Source organism: Lycium ferocissimum, chromosome 4 (assembly GCF_029784015.1).
Source record: "Lycium ferocissimum isolate CSIRO_LF1 chromosome 4, AGI_CSIRO_Lferr_CH_V1, whole genome shotgun sequence".
Taxonomy (NCBI): domain Eukaryota; kingdom Viridiplantae; phylum Streptophyta; class Magnoliopsida; order Solanales; family Solanaceae; genus Lycium; species Lycium ferocissimum.
The window spans coordinates 16,833,425-16,847,069 of NC_081345.1; positions in this window are offsets into that span (position 1 = coordinate 16,833,425).

Consider the following 13,645-nt stretch of genomic DNA (forward strand, 5'->3'; position numbering starts at 1 on the left):
GCTCTCTCCTAAAATTCTTAGTGGGCAGCTAGCCTCCCTCGCTTCTGTCCATTTAGAGTCCAAAAAAGACCTACCGGTCACCAGCTCGGACAGATCAATCCTTAGGCGGGAGTTATCGGATTATAGCCTCCTCACCTCTTTGGACGAAGAAGGCGAGCTCTTGATCATCTCAAGCACAGAAGTGACGGAAACATGGCACTCTGAGAAACAAAAAAAAATAGGCGGAAGAATGAGAAATTTTGAAGAAAGGTGGTGATAAACTTAAATAAGTAACATACTTGGAGGAGCAGTCTCGCAAGGTAGGACAGAGGAGCTTCCAAGTCGAACTCGTCTTTCTCCACCGGAGGAGGCAAGGCAGAAGGGCCGGCGCCTGCATCGTCTACGGCCTCTCCGGTGTTATCAACAACAAGCTCGGGAGGCCCCTCTCCTTTCCTTTCAGCGACTCCGCTTTCCTCGCCCTTCTCCAAGTTCACCACACCTTACATAGTTTCCTTCCAATGTTATAGTAATCGGAGGCAAGATTGCTACCGGTGACCAATTCCTCCTAAAAAGATGCGCTAGCATCCTCGGAAAGCCTTCGTTTTTGGCGGCCGCAGCCAGCTCAAGCTTGGTTCGGGCTTCTTCTTTAGAGGGGGCCCTTTGGGACGGCGATTCTCGAGAATTAAGGCCAACGTTAAAAAACATATAAGAAAAGTAGCCCCGAATATCGGGATAAGCAGTGAATAGCGGTAGAAAGAGAAGGCTTTTCTCAAAACTCACCATGGCTCTTACCTCGCCAGCGGTCAGCGGATATACTTCTCCATGTCATCTCAATCTCAATAGAGAAGCGTAAGATACTCATCACCCAGCTGAAGAGACAGGGCATGTGATCTAGCTCCTCGAGGATCGCTGTAAAGAAAGAAAAGCACAAGTAAAGGAAGGGATTCTTTGATCAAAAAAGAAAAAGGAGGCTAAAATACTCATGGGCGTGGTTCCACAACTTCGAGAATGGTTCTAAAGATGCGTTATACAAAAGGTCAGTTGGTATCACAGCAAACCTATCGTGCCACCCATGATTGTAGTCATCCTCGGCATTGGTGATAAGCCTCCGGACACCTCGGGAAGCCAGATGCACCATCCCTCCGGAATACGCGAAGAGAGTACAGTTGGATTAGGTGGTCAAAAGTAAAGGGGAGATTGGCCCTATCGGCCAAATATTGAATGCACTGCACGATTCTCCAAATTAGAGGGGCCAATTGCCCTACCAAGGACGGCAGAATGTTTCGATTATGTGGTGGACCGCGAGAGTGAAACCAGTTGTGAAATGCTACGTGTAAGCGGTAGACATGCCAGCGGAATGGTAGGAGATGTTGGCATTCTTAGGAGCCAAGCGTATCTCTACGCCGGGCCCCCAATTGCAGTCCAGACGTATCTGATCAAGACAAAAATTGCTAACCAGAGAGTGAATCCTCATGACAGATTCTATTCGGCGGCTAATACGAAAATCCCCAGAGCAATTAAGGATTGGGGGGATGATTTCAGTGGTAGTAGAGCCTGAGATACTTCTCTTGAATCCCACGACGGTGCTTTAAATAAGAAAAATGTAATCATTTGCCTCAATTTGCGAAATGGCATGTCTCTACGAAATGTCAAGTCTCTACCTCTGAAGCGACGTCGCGGAATGAGGGCAGGGGCATATTAAATGTAGCCCTGACAAAGTGTACAATCGTGGAGGAAGTCGCGACGTTTCTCTAATCTCCAGCGTGAAATTTGAAAAGGATGGGTTCTTCCACTTCCAGTCTCATGTTCATAGAGGGCCTGAAAAGTGGGGGACTATCTGTATTGGGTCAAATTCGTACCCGGACTGGTTTTAGCAACCGGGAGCTCCGAGAGACCGGAAGGATCTCCACAGCTGGGACCCACTTCCACCTATTCGGGTCATATCAACAAATCTCGATCACTGCGCTGTGACACAAAAGCACGTGGGGGTATAGATAGGTCACATCAACCGACATTGAGGGTTGAAAAGTCTTGTTTTGGTTTCTATATGGCTAGCTTATCATGTAAGCTGTCACGACCCGACTAGGGGCCATGACGGGTACTCGGAGCTAACTACCAAGCACCACTCTTTCTATTACTCATCATGCTTATCCTGTATTCATTTATTATTCTCATGCTTCTAATCATAGGGGAAACCATTATCACTTCTAAGAACATACCTACATTTATATACATAAGCCCTTCGGCTATCAAAATGATATATATACATATATACAATGAGGAGATCATGAGACCATACTACCTATACACATACGTATCTACGAGCCTCTACTAGAGTACTAGACATAAGGACGGGACAGGATCTCGTCGTGCCCAAAACATATACACAAAATAATGTAACAAAATAGCACCTCCGGAATAATGGAGTGCTCCTGTGAGTCTGCTGATCAACACTTATGAATTCGGGTCGCATCCCTGTCTACCTGTGGGCATGAACACAGCTTCCAAAAAGAAAGGGCATCAGTACGAGTATTGTACTAAGTATGCAAGGCATGAATAACGCTAACATAATAAAAATCATGAGACATGAGATGAAGATATAACCTGCTTGACCTTTAAAAGTAACACACGTGTTACACATCATACATATATAAACATATCACATGTACCATCATCATTAACCCGCGTCCGGGTAACCATCGTACGCCGCCCACTAGTGGTGTCATGTCCTTCCCTCTAAGCACGGTGTAATTATAAGCAGCCAGCATTAGCGGTGACATGTCCGGCCATCTAGGGACGGTGTAATCGTAAGCAGCCCGCCTTTGCGGTGACATGTCCGACCATCTAGGCACGGTGGAATCGTATCATCACATACATCTCATAGGCTCATCATACCCTTACCATAAACTTATCATCATCATACATTCGTCATGAAACATACATTAGAACTCAGAGATAATCTATACGGGGTGACGTAAGGTCGGGAACCCCCGATTCCATTATGGAGTGATCATGATCGTCATACCTCACCTTGAAAGAACTAGCATCATAAGGTGGGTCTAGCAATAATGAATAACATCAAGGAGTCGTACAAGGATCATTAACTTCGTAAAATGTCACATCATATTCATAGGCTTTAGAATCTCTAGACTTAGGCTCATCATTATTATTATCGTATTAATAACGTATCTCTTATTCTTTTAACTCATAAGAAGCTCTATATAACGTTGACTCATATTTTTCCGGAGTGTAAGAATGTCATGAAGAGATAAAGAGAGTCATGTCATGGGAATCATGCCTTGGAAGAGAAGGGACTAGCCTTACATACCTTTTCGTTTAACTACTCTATCACTTGAACGTTCCCCTCCAATTCACGTTTATACCTTCAAGAAAGTTCGTACTAATATTAGCTAATCGGTAACATAAGCATGCTTGAACTAAAGCTAGAGAAAATTGGGCAGCATTTCCTTTGTTTATGCAACTTTCTCCGTATCATATATCAACTCCCAAACATCAATAATAATATTCATCATATCATAAGCAACAATCTTCATTCACTATTAGCTAATTGGTAACATAAGCATGCTTGAACTACAGCTAGAGAAAATTGGGCAGCATTTCCTTTGTTTATGCAACTTTCTCCGTACCATTTATCAACTTCCAAACGTCAATAATAATATTCATCATATCATAAGCAACAATCTTCATTCACCCTACCTTATTCAAGTCTCCCAATTCCATTTCAAATCACCCATAACCATGGTCGTAATGTGACATTATATTCATCCTTATATAATGTTTCTCCCATGTTCTTAATATCATTTATAGCATAATTATAATCACAACATATCAAGAGTCATGATTCATATTAAGCTACTACTCAACAATGTCATTATTCTTATATTTGTAATCCATTTTCTATTTCCTTCCATAATCCAAGTCTTTCAACCTCTCAATACTTTAAATAACATGGATGGATCATAAAACTTACCTTTGATAGTGTGGGAATGAGCTTTGGATGGAAACATCTCACTTGAGCAAAAACCTAGTTCCACTTCTAAAGAGATTTCTTGTCTTGGATGAACCCTAGTGAGTTTCTTGCACTTGATTGCCTTGGTTTGATGAAGTTGATCATTAGTTTCTCTTGGAATCTTGTAGGAGAAGTGTGGAGAGGGTTCTAGAGAGTTCTTGAGAGAAGCGGAGAGAAAATGAAATGAAAATAAATGAACTTGGCTCCCTTATATCAACTTAAAATCTGTCCCGACACAATTATACAGACACACATACGGTCCGTATAATTTATATGGGCTGTATGTGTGAACGTATATTTGTTCCAGTGAAGGCTCCAGTTCTGGGCAGTTTATACGATCTAATATACGGGTCGTATAAAGGACCATACAATGCTCAGTTCTCCGAAACTTGCCCTCGTCGACTCGTTTGATCTCCAATCCTTATGGAAGCTTCTTAACACTTGTTTAACACTTCATTAACAACCTAAGGGGCATTATAACTCTTCTCTAAGACATCATTAAGCCATCATTACCTTGGTACCTTGTAAATCCTTTCCGATACACAAAGTATACCTCGCCTTTCTTGATGAACTTTCTTCTCTTGCGTCAAACGTCTTTGAAATCTCAATTAGGACCATTAAATACTATTTATTACTTATAGAAACATCGTATACTTCGTACCCTTCATTAGTCTATTCACTGCACAGCGACATGGAATTTTCCGAGGTGTAACATAAGCTAAGGCACTCCCATCTCATCCCTTGTAAATTATCCCTTACTTTTTCTCTCAAGAGCAATAGATTCGGGCACATCGATTATTCTCGTGAAAATATTTACCTTGCTTGATTTTTTATTTTTTATACTTGGTTCTTTTAATCTAACTCTCGTAATCACGAAAACCTACCCGAAAGGAGAGATTCTGGGATTGGATAGACCCTCTTGTCTTCAAAACCTTGAAATACAAATCTCTAACTAAATATCAGTTTTCACCGGAAAGCAGGATGGGTGTGGGGTTTTCTTTTGGCTGGTATGGTTTTTTAGCTTGGTTGGTCTAGTGTAGCTTGTGGTGTTTTGTAGAAAACCAAAAAAGTGAAGAACTCAATTGAGGCCAATGGGATCTGAACCCTCGCCCATCACGGGAGCATAACCTTAAGTGGATTCCTATTTGCCACAGAGCCAACTAATTGTTTTAGTGGGGGTTCCGCAATAGATTATTTATCACTTCAAACGACTTTTCTATAATATATAGACGCACTAGAACTAGTGTTACAGCCGCTTAAAACCTCACTATTTGTTTATACATAGATGGCACGATCTTTACAAAGTCGAGCATTAGATGGTAAGATATTGGAATCAAGTGGATATGTGAACACTGGTCTTGCTCTTGCCTATGTCCAAGGCCCAACTATCCCTACATTGTAGGGGGCCCTACATACAGAAACCGTGTGTATTAAATTGTTCATTTGTTTGGGTATTCTTTCCGCCCATTGTACTCATTAGGTAGGACTAACCCATTTCATATTCCTTTTAAATAGTTCCAATTGTTATACAAAAGATTAAATAGTTTTATCTCGTACTTTAAACCATCTCACATAAAGTGACATGAAGCGCCTAGGAACATTTAGGAAAGTTCACCAGTGACTAATGCTTTCTCAGAACTAAAATCTACGTTCCATAATGCTTTTTATATTGGCATAATATGGGAGTTTTTCCCCATTGATAGTTGTTAATAAGAAGATAATTACCATGAGCTTCCGTCTTAATGGAAGAAAAGTGAATGTGTTTGCGCTTTACGCGGTTATAAGATATACCTAGATCAAATAAATAATTCTTTTATGAATTTAAACGAGATAAAATTGATTAAGAATTCATATATATTCATATAAAATTTATATTTTATTATATTGATGAAATCACAAAATATAATTCTCTATTTATTAGAATTAGAGTTTCAATGATCTGCATTTTCATCATAAGGTTTTCCTTAAAAAATTTCATGTATGAACTTGTATGTGGGGTTCCAAGAATAAATCTATTACAGGCATGTATGTAGGTATTTGATTCTTCTAGTCTGATGGTAAAACTTTTTATTTTATAAATTTTCCTTATTATAAAAAAGAAACATGAAAGAAACTTAAAGAAACTACTGAAAGAAAACAAAACAACTAATGTATTATTGGTTACAATCACTTACAACCCAGTCAGGTAGATCTTACTTCAAGAACCCAAAAAAAAAAAAAAACAGATTGCAGACAAAATGTTGCAAATCATGATGTACACATATATGGAATCATGAACAGCAAAAATGAAGATGCTTAGAATCAAGAACGACAAAAATTGAAGATACTCAAATATCTGAGGTCTAAGTTCTTAATAATAATATTGGAATCTCTGAATGCGCTTACCAATCTTTATGCCCGGCGTTTACTAAGAAGTTGGTCACTTCTGCCTCCGTCTTTATACCCCCCAATGCCACCGCATCATCTCCATATTTTGCTGTTGCTTCCACACTCATTGAGGTTGCAAGTAAAACTAAGAGTTAAATATTGTTTACAAAATATTGTTACAAGTAAAACTAAGAGTTAATATTGTTTTTTGCTCCAACCAAATCATACCTTTTCCTTTAACTTGATAATGTAAAAATGTGAGATTTGGACCTTGAGTCTGCTCTTCATGTATTGACTTGTTATTTTACATTGCATGCCGTTCATTTTTCAGTTAGAATTGATACATTATTTTGTTTGTCAAACATTTGAATTACAAAATGTGTGTTCTTAATTTTTATAATTAATGAGTATAAATTAAGATATTATTAATTTAAAATATGGATATCAATTACTTTTACAATATTAGTTACAAATATATGATAGTAATAGATTTTCAAGAATCAATATGTATCTTAAAAATACTAAATATCATATATATACATAAAAGCAGGTCATTGGCCTGCCACGTGGCGCTCTAAAAAATCAGGACTTGCATTTATCTATTTCCACAATTTTTGGCAACTTTCCCTAATTTCCAGCCTAATTTTTTTTTAAAAAAAACAAAAACAAAACAAAGCGTCTCTACAAAGAAAAGCCCAATAGTCACTTCTTAAATCCCCAAATTCCCTTGATTTGGTTCGATCGTCACTTCCAATTCCTTTTCTCCCCGGTTGCCGCTTCATCCTCTTAATTTAGGATTTAGGCCTTCCTCTCTTACCCATTTTTCTTTCCACGTCAATTTGAGATTTAGGATTAAATCCTCCAATTATTCTTCAATGCTTTTCGTTTCCCGACCATGGCCATCGTTTTTACCGTTTTGTACTGTACCACTGTGGCATTCTATTATTCATTCAAAAAGTATGGTGTTGTTCCTGATTAAGGTTAATGGAAGTTGAATACTAACCACCCAAGGAAAATGCGATTCTCCAGAATGAGGCTCCAACAGATTTGTATGTCTTAGTCTCAGGAACATTGGTAAGTTAAAATATTGGGGACAATTACTTGAAACCTTAGATTTTCTGTTCATGTTATGTATTATTACAGGGTCTGCTAGCAGATATCCTTGGACATGATCAAGTGAGTACACCACTCAACAATCCTTTTATCCATTTCAAATATAGAATTCATATACATTAACCTTACTTATTTTTTGTGAAACCTGTCCACAAACAGATCCCGAGAAAGCTACTCTGAAGGTAAATTATCTCTTTCTCCGCTTTTTCAGATTTGTTTGGTTAGTATTTCCTGTTTCTATGTATCCATTGTTCTCAAATTCTGCCAGGAATTTAGATTCGTTGCATCACTTATAAATTGTAATAGTTTGGCCCATCGTTTCTCTTTAAACTGTAGTAATTTCTGAAGGAAAAATTAGTTAAGGAAATCTAATGCTCTAAACTTACACTCTATGCTCTCATTTTTAATCCAGTGTACATATCCTACTATAACTATTACACCTCAGAAAATTTCCCGTTAATGTACAGTGAAAAGGCCAACGAAGGGCATGACGTATACGATGTTTTGATAAGTAAGAAATAGCATTTGATGACCCTAAACGAGGTTTCAAAGGCATTTAAGATAAGGAAAGAAAGTTGTTAAGGAAATCAAGTCATATGTTGTGTGTCGGATAAGAATTACGAGTATCGAGTTAATGACGTTCTAATGATGCTTTGGAGAAGAGTGATGACGTCCCTTAGATTGGTATTGAGGTGTTAAACAAGTGTTAAGAAGGTTCCATAAGGATCGGAGATCAAACGAGTCGACGAGAACAAGTCTCGGATAGCTGGGCATTATACGGCCAGACATACTGGCCGTATAAAATACACGGACCGTATGTCCAGCCCAAAATGGCACACTTCACTGGACCAAACATACGGTCCAGACATACGGTCGGTGAAAAATATACGGACCGTATGTTGGTCCGTATGTTCTGGTCGGGACAGAACTTAAACGATATAAGGGACCTCTCTCTCATTTTAATTCATTTCATTTTTCATCTCCATAAGCCAAGAACTCTCTAGAATATTCTCCACACTTCATCCACAAGAACACAAAGGAAATTAATGATCAACTTCATCAAACCAACATAAATCAAGAGTGAGAAACACATTAAAGTCATCTAAGTCAAGAAATCCCAAGAGAAGTGAACTAGGATTTTGGTGCAAGAAGGATACTTCCACTCAAGGCTTGTTTCTACACTATCTAAGGTAAGTTTCATGATCTTCTCATGTTGTTTGAAGTATTGAAAAGTTGAAACACTTGGATTATAGAGGAAATAGGAAATGGGTCATAAATATGGCAATAGTGTCATTGTTGAGTACAAGCTTGGATTGAGTTGTGGATATTGATATGTTGTGATTATGAATATGTTATGAATGACATTTAGAACATGGAATAAGTATTATATGTGAAAGAACGCGATAGTGAACTTTGATCATGATTATGGAGAATTTGAAGTGAAATTGTGAAATATGGATAATGCAAATGAATGATGATTGTTGTTTATGATATTGTGATTGTTGTTATGAATGTTTGGGAGTTGATATGGAATATGGAGGAAGTCGTATAAATAAAGGAAATCTTTGCTCAATTTTCTCTAGCTTTAGTAAGCACGTTCTTGTAATTGTTTAGCTAATGTCGATACGAATTCTCTTGAAGGTAGAACGTGTGCATTAAAGGAGATCAAGCAAGCGATAGTTTAGTTAAACGACAAAGGTATGTGAGGCTAGTCCTTTCTTTCTAAGGCATGAATCTTATGGCATAAATTTCCTCCTTCTTCATGAATGTCCTATCTTCAAGAAAACTAAGAGTCCTTATTCATGAGTAGCCATATGAGATAAGAGATATACTATGAGTACGATAATGAAGATGATAAGCTTAAGTCTAATGATTCTAGAGTCCATGAGATGATGTTCCTATAAAGCTAATGATGCTATCTATAATCCATTGATGTTGATCATTATATACACTCACCTTATATGCTAATTCCTTCAAGGTGAGGCAGAATGTTTATGAATGCTCTATAATGGAATCGGGGGTTCACGACCTTACGTCACCCCGATAAAGTATAGTTGTCTTTGAGTTTCCATGCATGCATTATGATGAGTATATTATGATGAGTATATGATGATGATGTTACACCGCGCCTATATGGCCGGGCAGTCACCGTCAAGGCGGACAGCGTATACACCATGGCCAGATGGCATGAGCAGACACCACTAGTGGGCGGCATGAGATGGTACCCCGGACGCGGGAGGCCTGGACGCAGGCTCATGCTAATGATTATCACACCGTACCTATATGGTCGGGCAGTTTATATATTTATGCATACATGATATGATGATGATTATGAGAGTAAGCCAGCATGCATTATTTCTTTTATGATTCAGTCAGTTACAGCTTGCCCCTCATTTGATGCCTCCTCATTTCATAGATGTTCCATTATTGTTTATGCCTTACATACTCAGTACAATGTTCGTACTGATGTTCGTTTTCTTTGGACGCTTTGTTAATGCCCACAGGTAGAGAGGGAGGTGATCCAGACTCGTAGGAGCTACTAGCTGATTTGAGAGCACTCCATTTTCCGGAGGTGCCATTGATTATTCTTTTAGTATATATATGTATGTATGTTTTGGGCACGATGGGGTCCTGTCCCGTCTATATGTCTAGTACTCTAGTAGAGGCTCGTAGATACGCAGTATGGGCAGTATGGTCTCACAGTTTCTCTTCACATGTATATGTATGTATATATATTATTTTGATAGCCGACAGGGCTCATGTATATAAAGTGAATTTGTCTCAAATGAAAATAGTTTTCTATGATTATAAGCATAAGAAGTATGAATGAGTGCAGGATGAGTATAGAATGAGTGGTGCTCGGTGGTTAGCCCCGGGTACCCGTCATGGCCCTAGTCGGGTCGTGACAATAACCCCGGCTTCTTACTCAACACATACCTTCTTATTGATCTATATTTGTCTTTTCTCCCTGATTTTTTGTGGATTATACTTTTTTCTCCTAATATTTACGTTTAAACTTATTTTTTAAAATCTAAAAAATGGTTAAATGCGTTACTTAATTGAACGAAGAAGATTCCTAGGAACATGAAATATGAAAAGGCTTTAGTCCTCTCCAGCCTCTTCCTTAGAATTGTAACGGTTGAAAGTTAATTTTTTTTTTTGGTTGAACAGACATTTCTTTAATTATTAGTTATATCATTGGATTTAATTAATGTTTAAAACGGATCTCATTGAATCAAAGGAGCAGAAGAAAGCCATGAGGGGAGGAGACTTCTTCTAGGTTTTTGAATACCAGGCATAAGAAGGTCTCTTCATTTTCTTTTTCCTTTCATCAGCTTTCCTCCATTTTGAGTTGTAGTTTAGTTCTTGAACTTTGGGAAGAGAAAAAATACAGAAGGAACATAAAAATAGGATCTTTAGGTGGTGAATTCTCAGCACAGAATAAGAAGGTAGTGTTATCCAAGAATGATGGGTTTTCATATTTTATCCTTCTGAGAGATGGGGTCATTCTTCTAGTTACTCTAATGGCTTTGTGTATGTTTTCAGGGTAAGTTTGAGAACATTCTTTCATGATTTTTTTAAAATAATTTTTCAGCTCATTTATAAGTCTTTTTGGTTTCTATATTTGCTTATTGAAAAATATTGCTTGAAACTATTTCTCATTTTTCACCTTTTTTTTGTACTTTCCTATTGCAGAACTGAATTTTGTGGATTGAAAAAATCTGAGACTTAATTCTTTCAATTTACTGTATCATTATTTTTGGTTATTAGCAACTACTCTTTCTAAAGTTGCAAGCTAAAAAATGCCCAAAAAGAGTAAAAACCGCATGAGAAGCTGTTGAAATTTGCAGGCTTTTGGGGTTAAGTTAAACAAGAGAGATAAATTAAGAGAAAGATAAAAAATTTAAGGGGTTGGCTCGGCATGAGCTCTGAGTTCCTCAACCTTTTAGTTGTGTGACTGAAGTTGTCTTTTTGTTATTATGTCGTAAACTAACATGGCTCCCACTCTGTAGTATGCAATTGTCAGTGGTCGATACATCTTTGTAATTTTTTTTTAGCTATTTCACGATTATATATATTATTCTTGGTTCGACGTTTTTTTTCATTTTCATGGTTTTGCAATTCATCTCCAATCACTCAAGAAATAGAAATGAAAGTCTAATTCTGCTAGAGAAAGTTGAATATGAATTAAACCAAAGAGGAGTTTTTTACTCAAAAAGTAGTGACAGGAAAGGAAGCAGCACACCAGGACGAACTCCTTCTTTTAAATATCAACTCAAGGCCTCGTCACGTGGAGATCCTCTATTTTCACGAATCCAGTTCTCGATAGTAAATGAAAAGAGTGGCGGGCTCAAAGAGGAATTGCCCGAAAGCAAGGGAATCTATTCTGCTCTGAGATGCCGAGAATCCACCTACTGTAAACGATTACTAACGGACTTGGACTATGAATGAGATCAAAAAGGCCATCAAAGAGAGAACATATTTTTTCCTCTGACTTTCTCTCTCATTCGCGGAGCGAAGAAAGCGGGCTTTGCCCCAGCTACCGCTATCCTTGGGAAACCAAAAGAGCTACCGAAGGAAAGGGATGCAGTCTCTCCCTTGGCCTTTGGAGAGGAGAGGGCAGAGAAGAAAACGTCCTGATTACTGATTTTGTTGGTTAAGCAATCACTGCTTAATTCAAATCATGTTGTAGCCTCTGTTGAATTTTTTTTTTAATTATTGATTCTTTTTAAATGGTAAGTTTGATGAATATTCTGACTGGATACAAAAAATTTTATTATCATAAAATGACTATCATGAGGTGATAAGAGCTTTTGAGAAGGGAACAATATCACAATTTCAACCTCCAGTTAATAATCTCTCTATATATATATATAATTGCAGGACATATGGCCGGTGACGTGTCGCTCTGCTATGCCAGGATTAGGATTCATCTTTTATCCTTTTTTTTTTTTTTTTTTTTTTTTTTCTGTTTTCCAGAATTAATTCATGTGCTGTGTGTTAAAAAAAATTACTGAAGCGTCACGTCTCTTAATTGTCCCACAAATACATCTTTTCCCTCACTTTCACAGTTTTAGGTCTGTTTCACTGAATTAAATGCCTTCCTCTTTCTTCTACTTTTAGATTTTCATTTTCCCTAAGTTTTTCACTCTCGTCTCTATACCTATGTACGTTCCCCTTCATTGATCTTCTCTGCCCCTCTGATCACCATTCCCCGCTTTAAAAGGTTTTATTGAGGGAAGGCTTTCTTGCCGAACTATCGCTTAATTTTCCCTATTCTTTTACCAAGTTACCGTGAGGGTTGTTTTCAGTTCTTTTTTCCCCGCAACTTCAGTTCTAATGGCACAGAATGCAGTGAAGAAACCAACATAGGAGGTACTCGCCGAGGAAAATATCCTCTTTCGACATTTATTTGGTTAGTATTTCATGTTTCTCTGTGTCTATTCATTAACGATTATAGATTCCAAGGTCGGGGAACTTGACTGTATAACACAGCGTTCCTCTGCTTTCTTTGTACATATCAACTTTTCACTTCATTTGCATATTATATTGTGTTTGGTTCTATGCACATTTTATATTTGGTAAAGTTTTTCCTGAATTGAATATACTGATTGAGAACTCTTTCCTTTTACCTTCTCCATGAAGTATAAAACGTCATTTGTTTTTGTGCTTGCTATTTTGAAGATGGATATGAAGTATATTTATATTGTAATCTTACATGTCTGATGTTACTGCAACTTAGTAATGATACATGTGTGATTCTTGTACAGGTCTCCAAATGTAAATTCAAGTAGTAACCATCCAAAGCAACAATGAAGGATTTGCCAACGTGAGACACCGGTGAAATAGGGAACGGTCCTACAGTAAAAAGTTGCAGAGGCTATAAAGGCTTTACAAAATGTGTGACAAGAAACAAAGAAATCTTATTAACTTTTGTTGAAAGAAAAACCCATGATACCATTGGAGCAAAACTCAATTAGTAAAGTAAAGAAGGTGCTATGGAAAATGCTTATAAGCATCACATAGTCTAAGCAAATTAATGTTTATCATTCTGTTTCTGATCCGTGAATGTATATTGATTTTTAAGTTAACACATTCAACAGAATATGCAATTTTTATGATTTTAAGTAGAAAACATTCAACTTATCGAGCAAA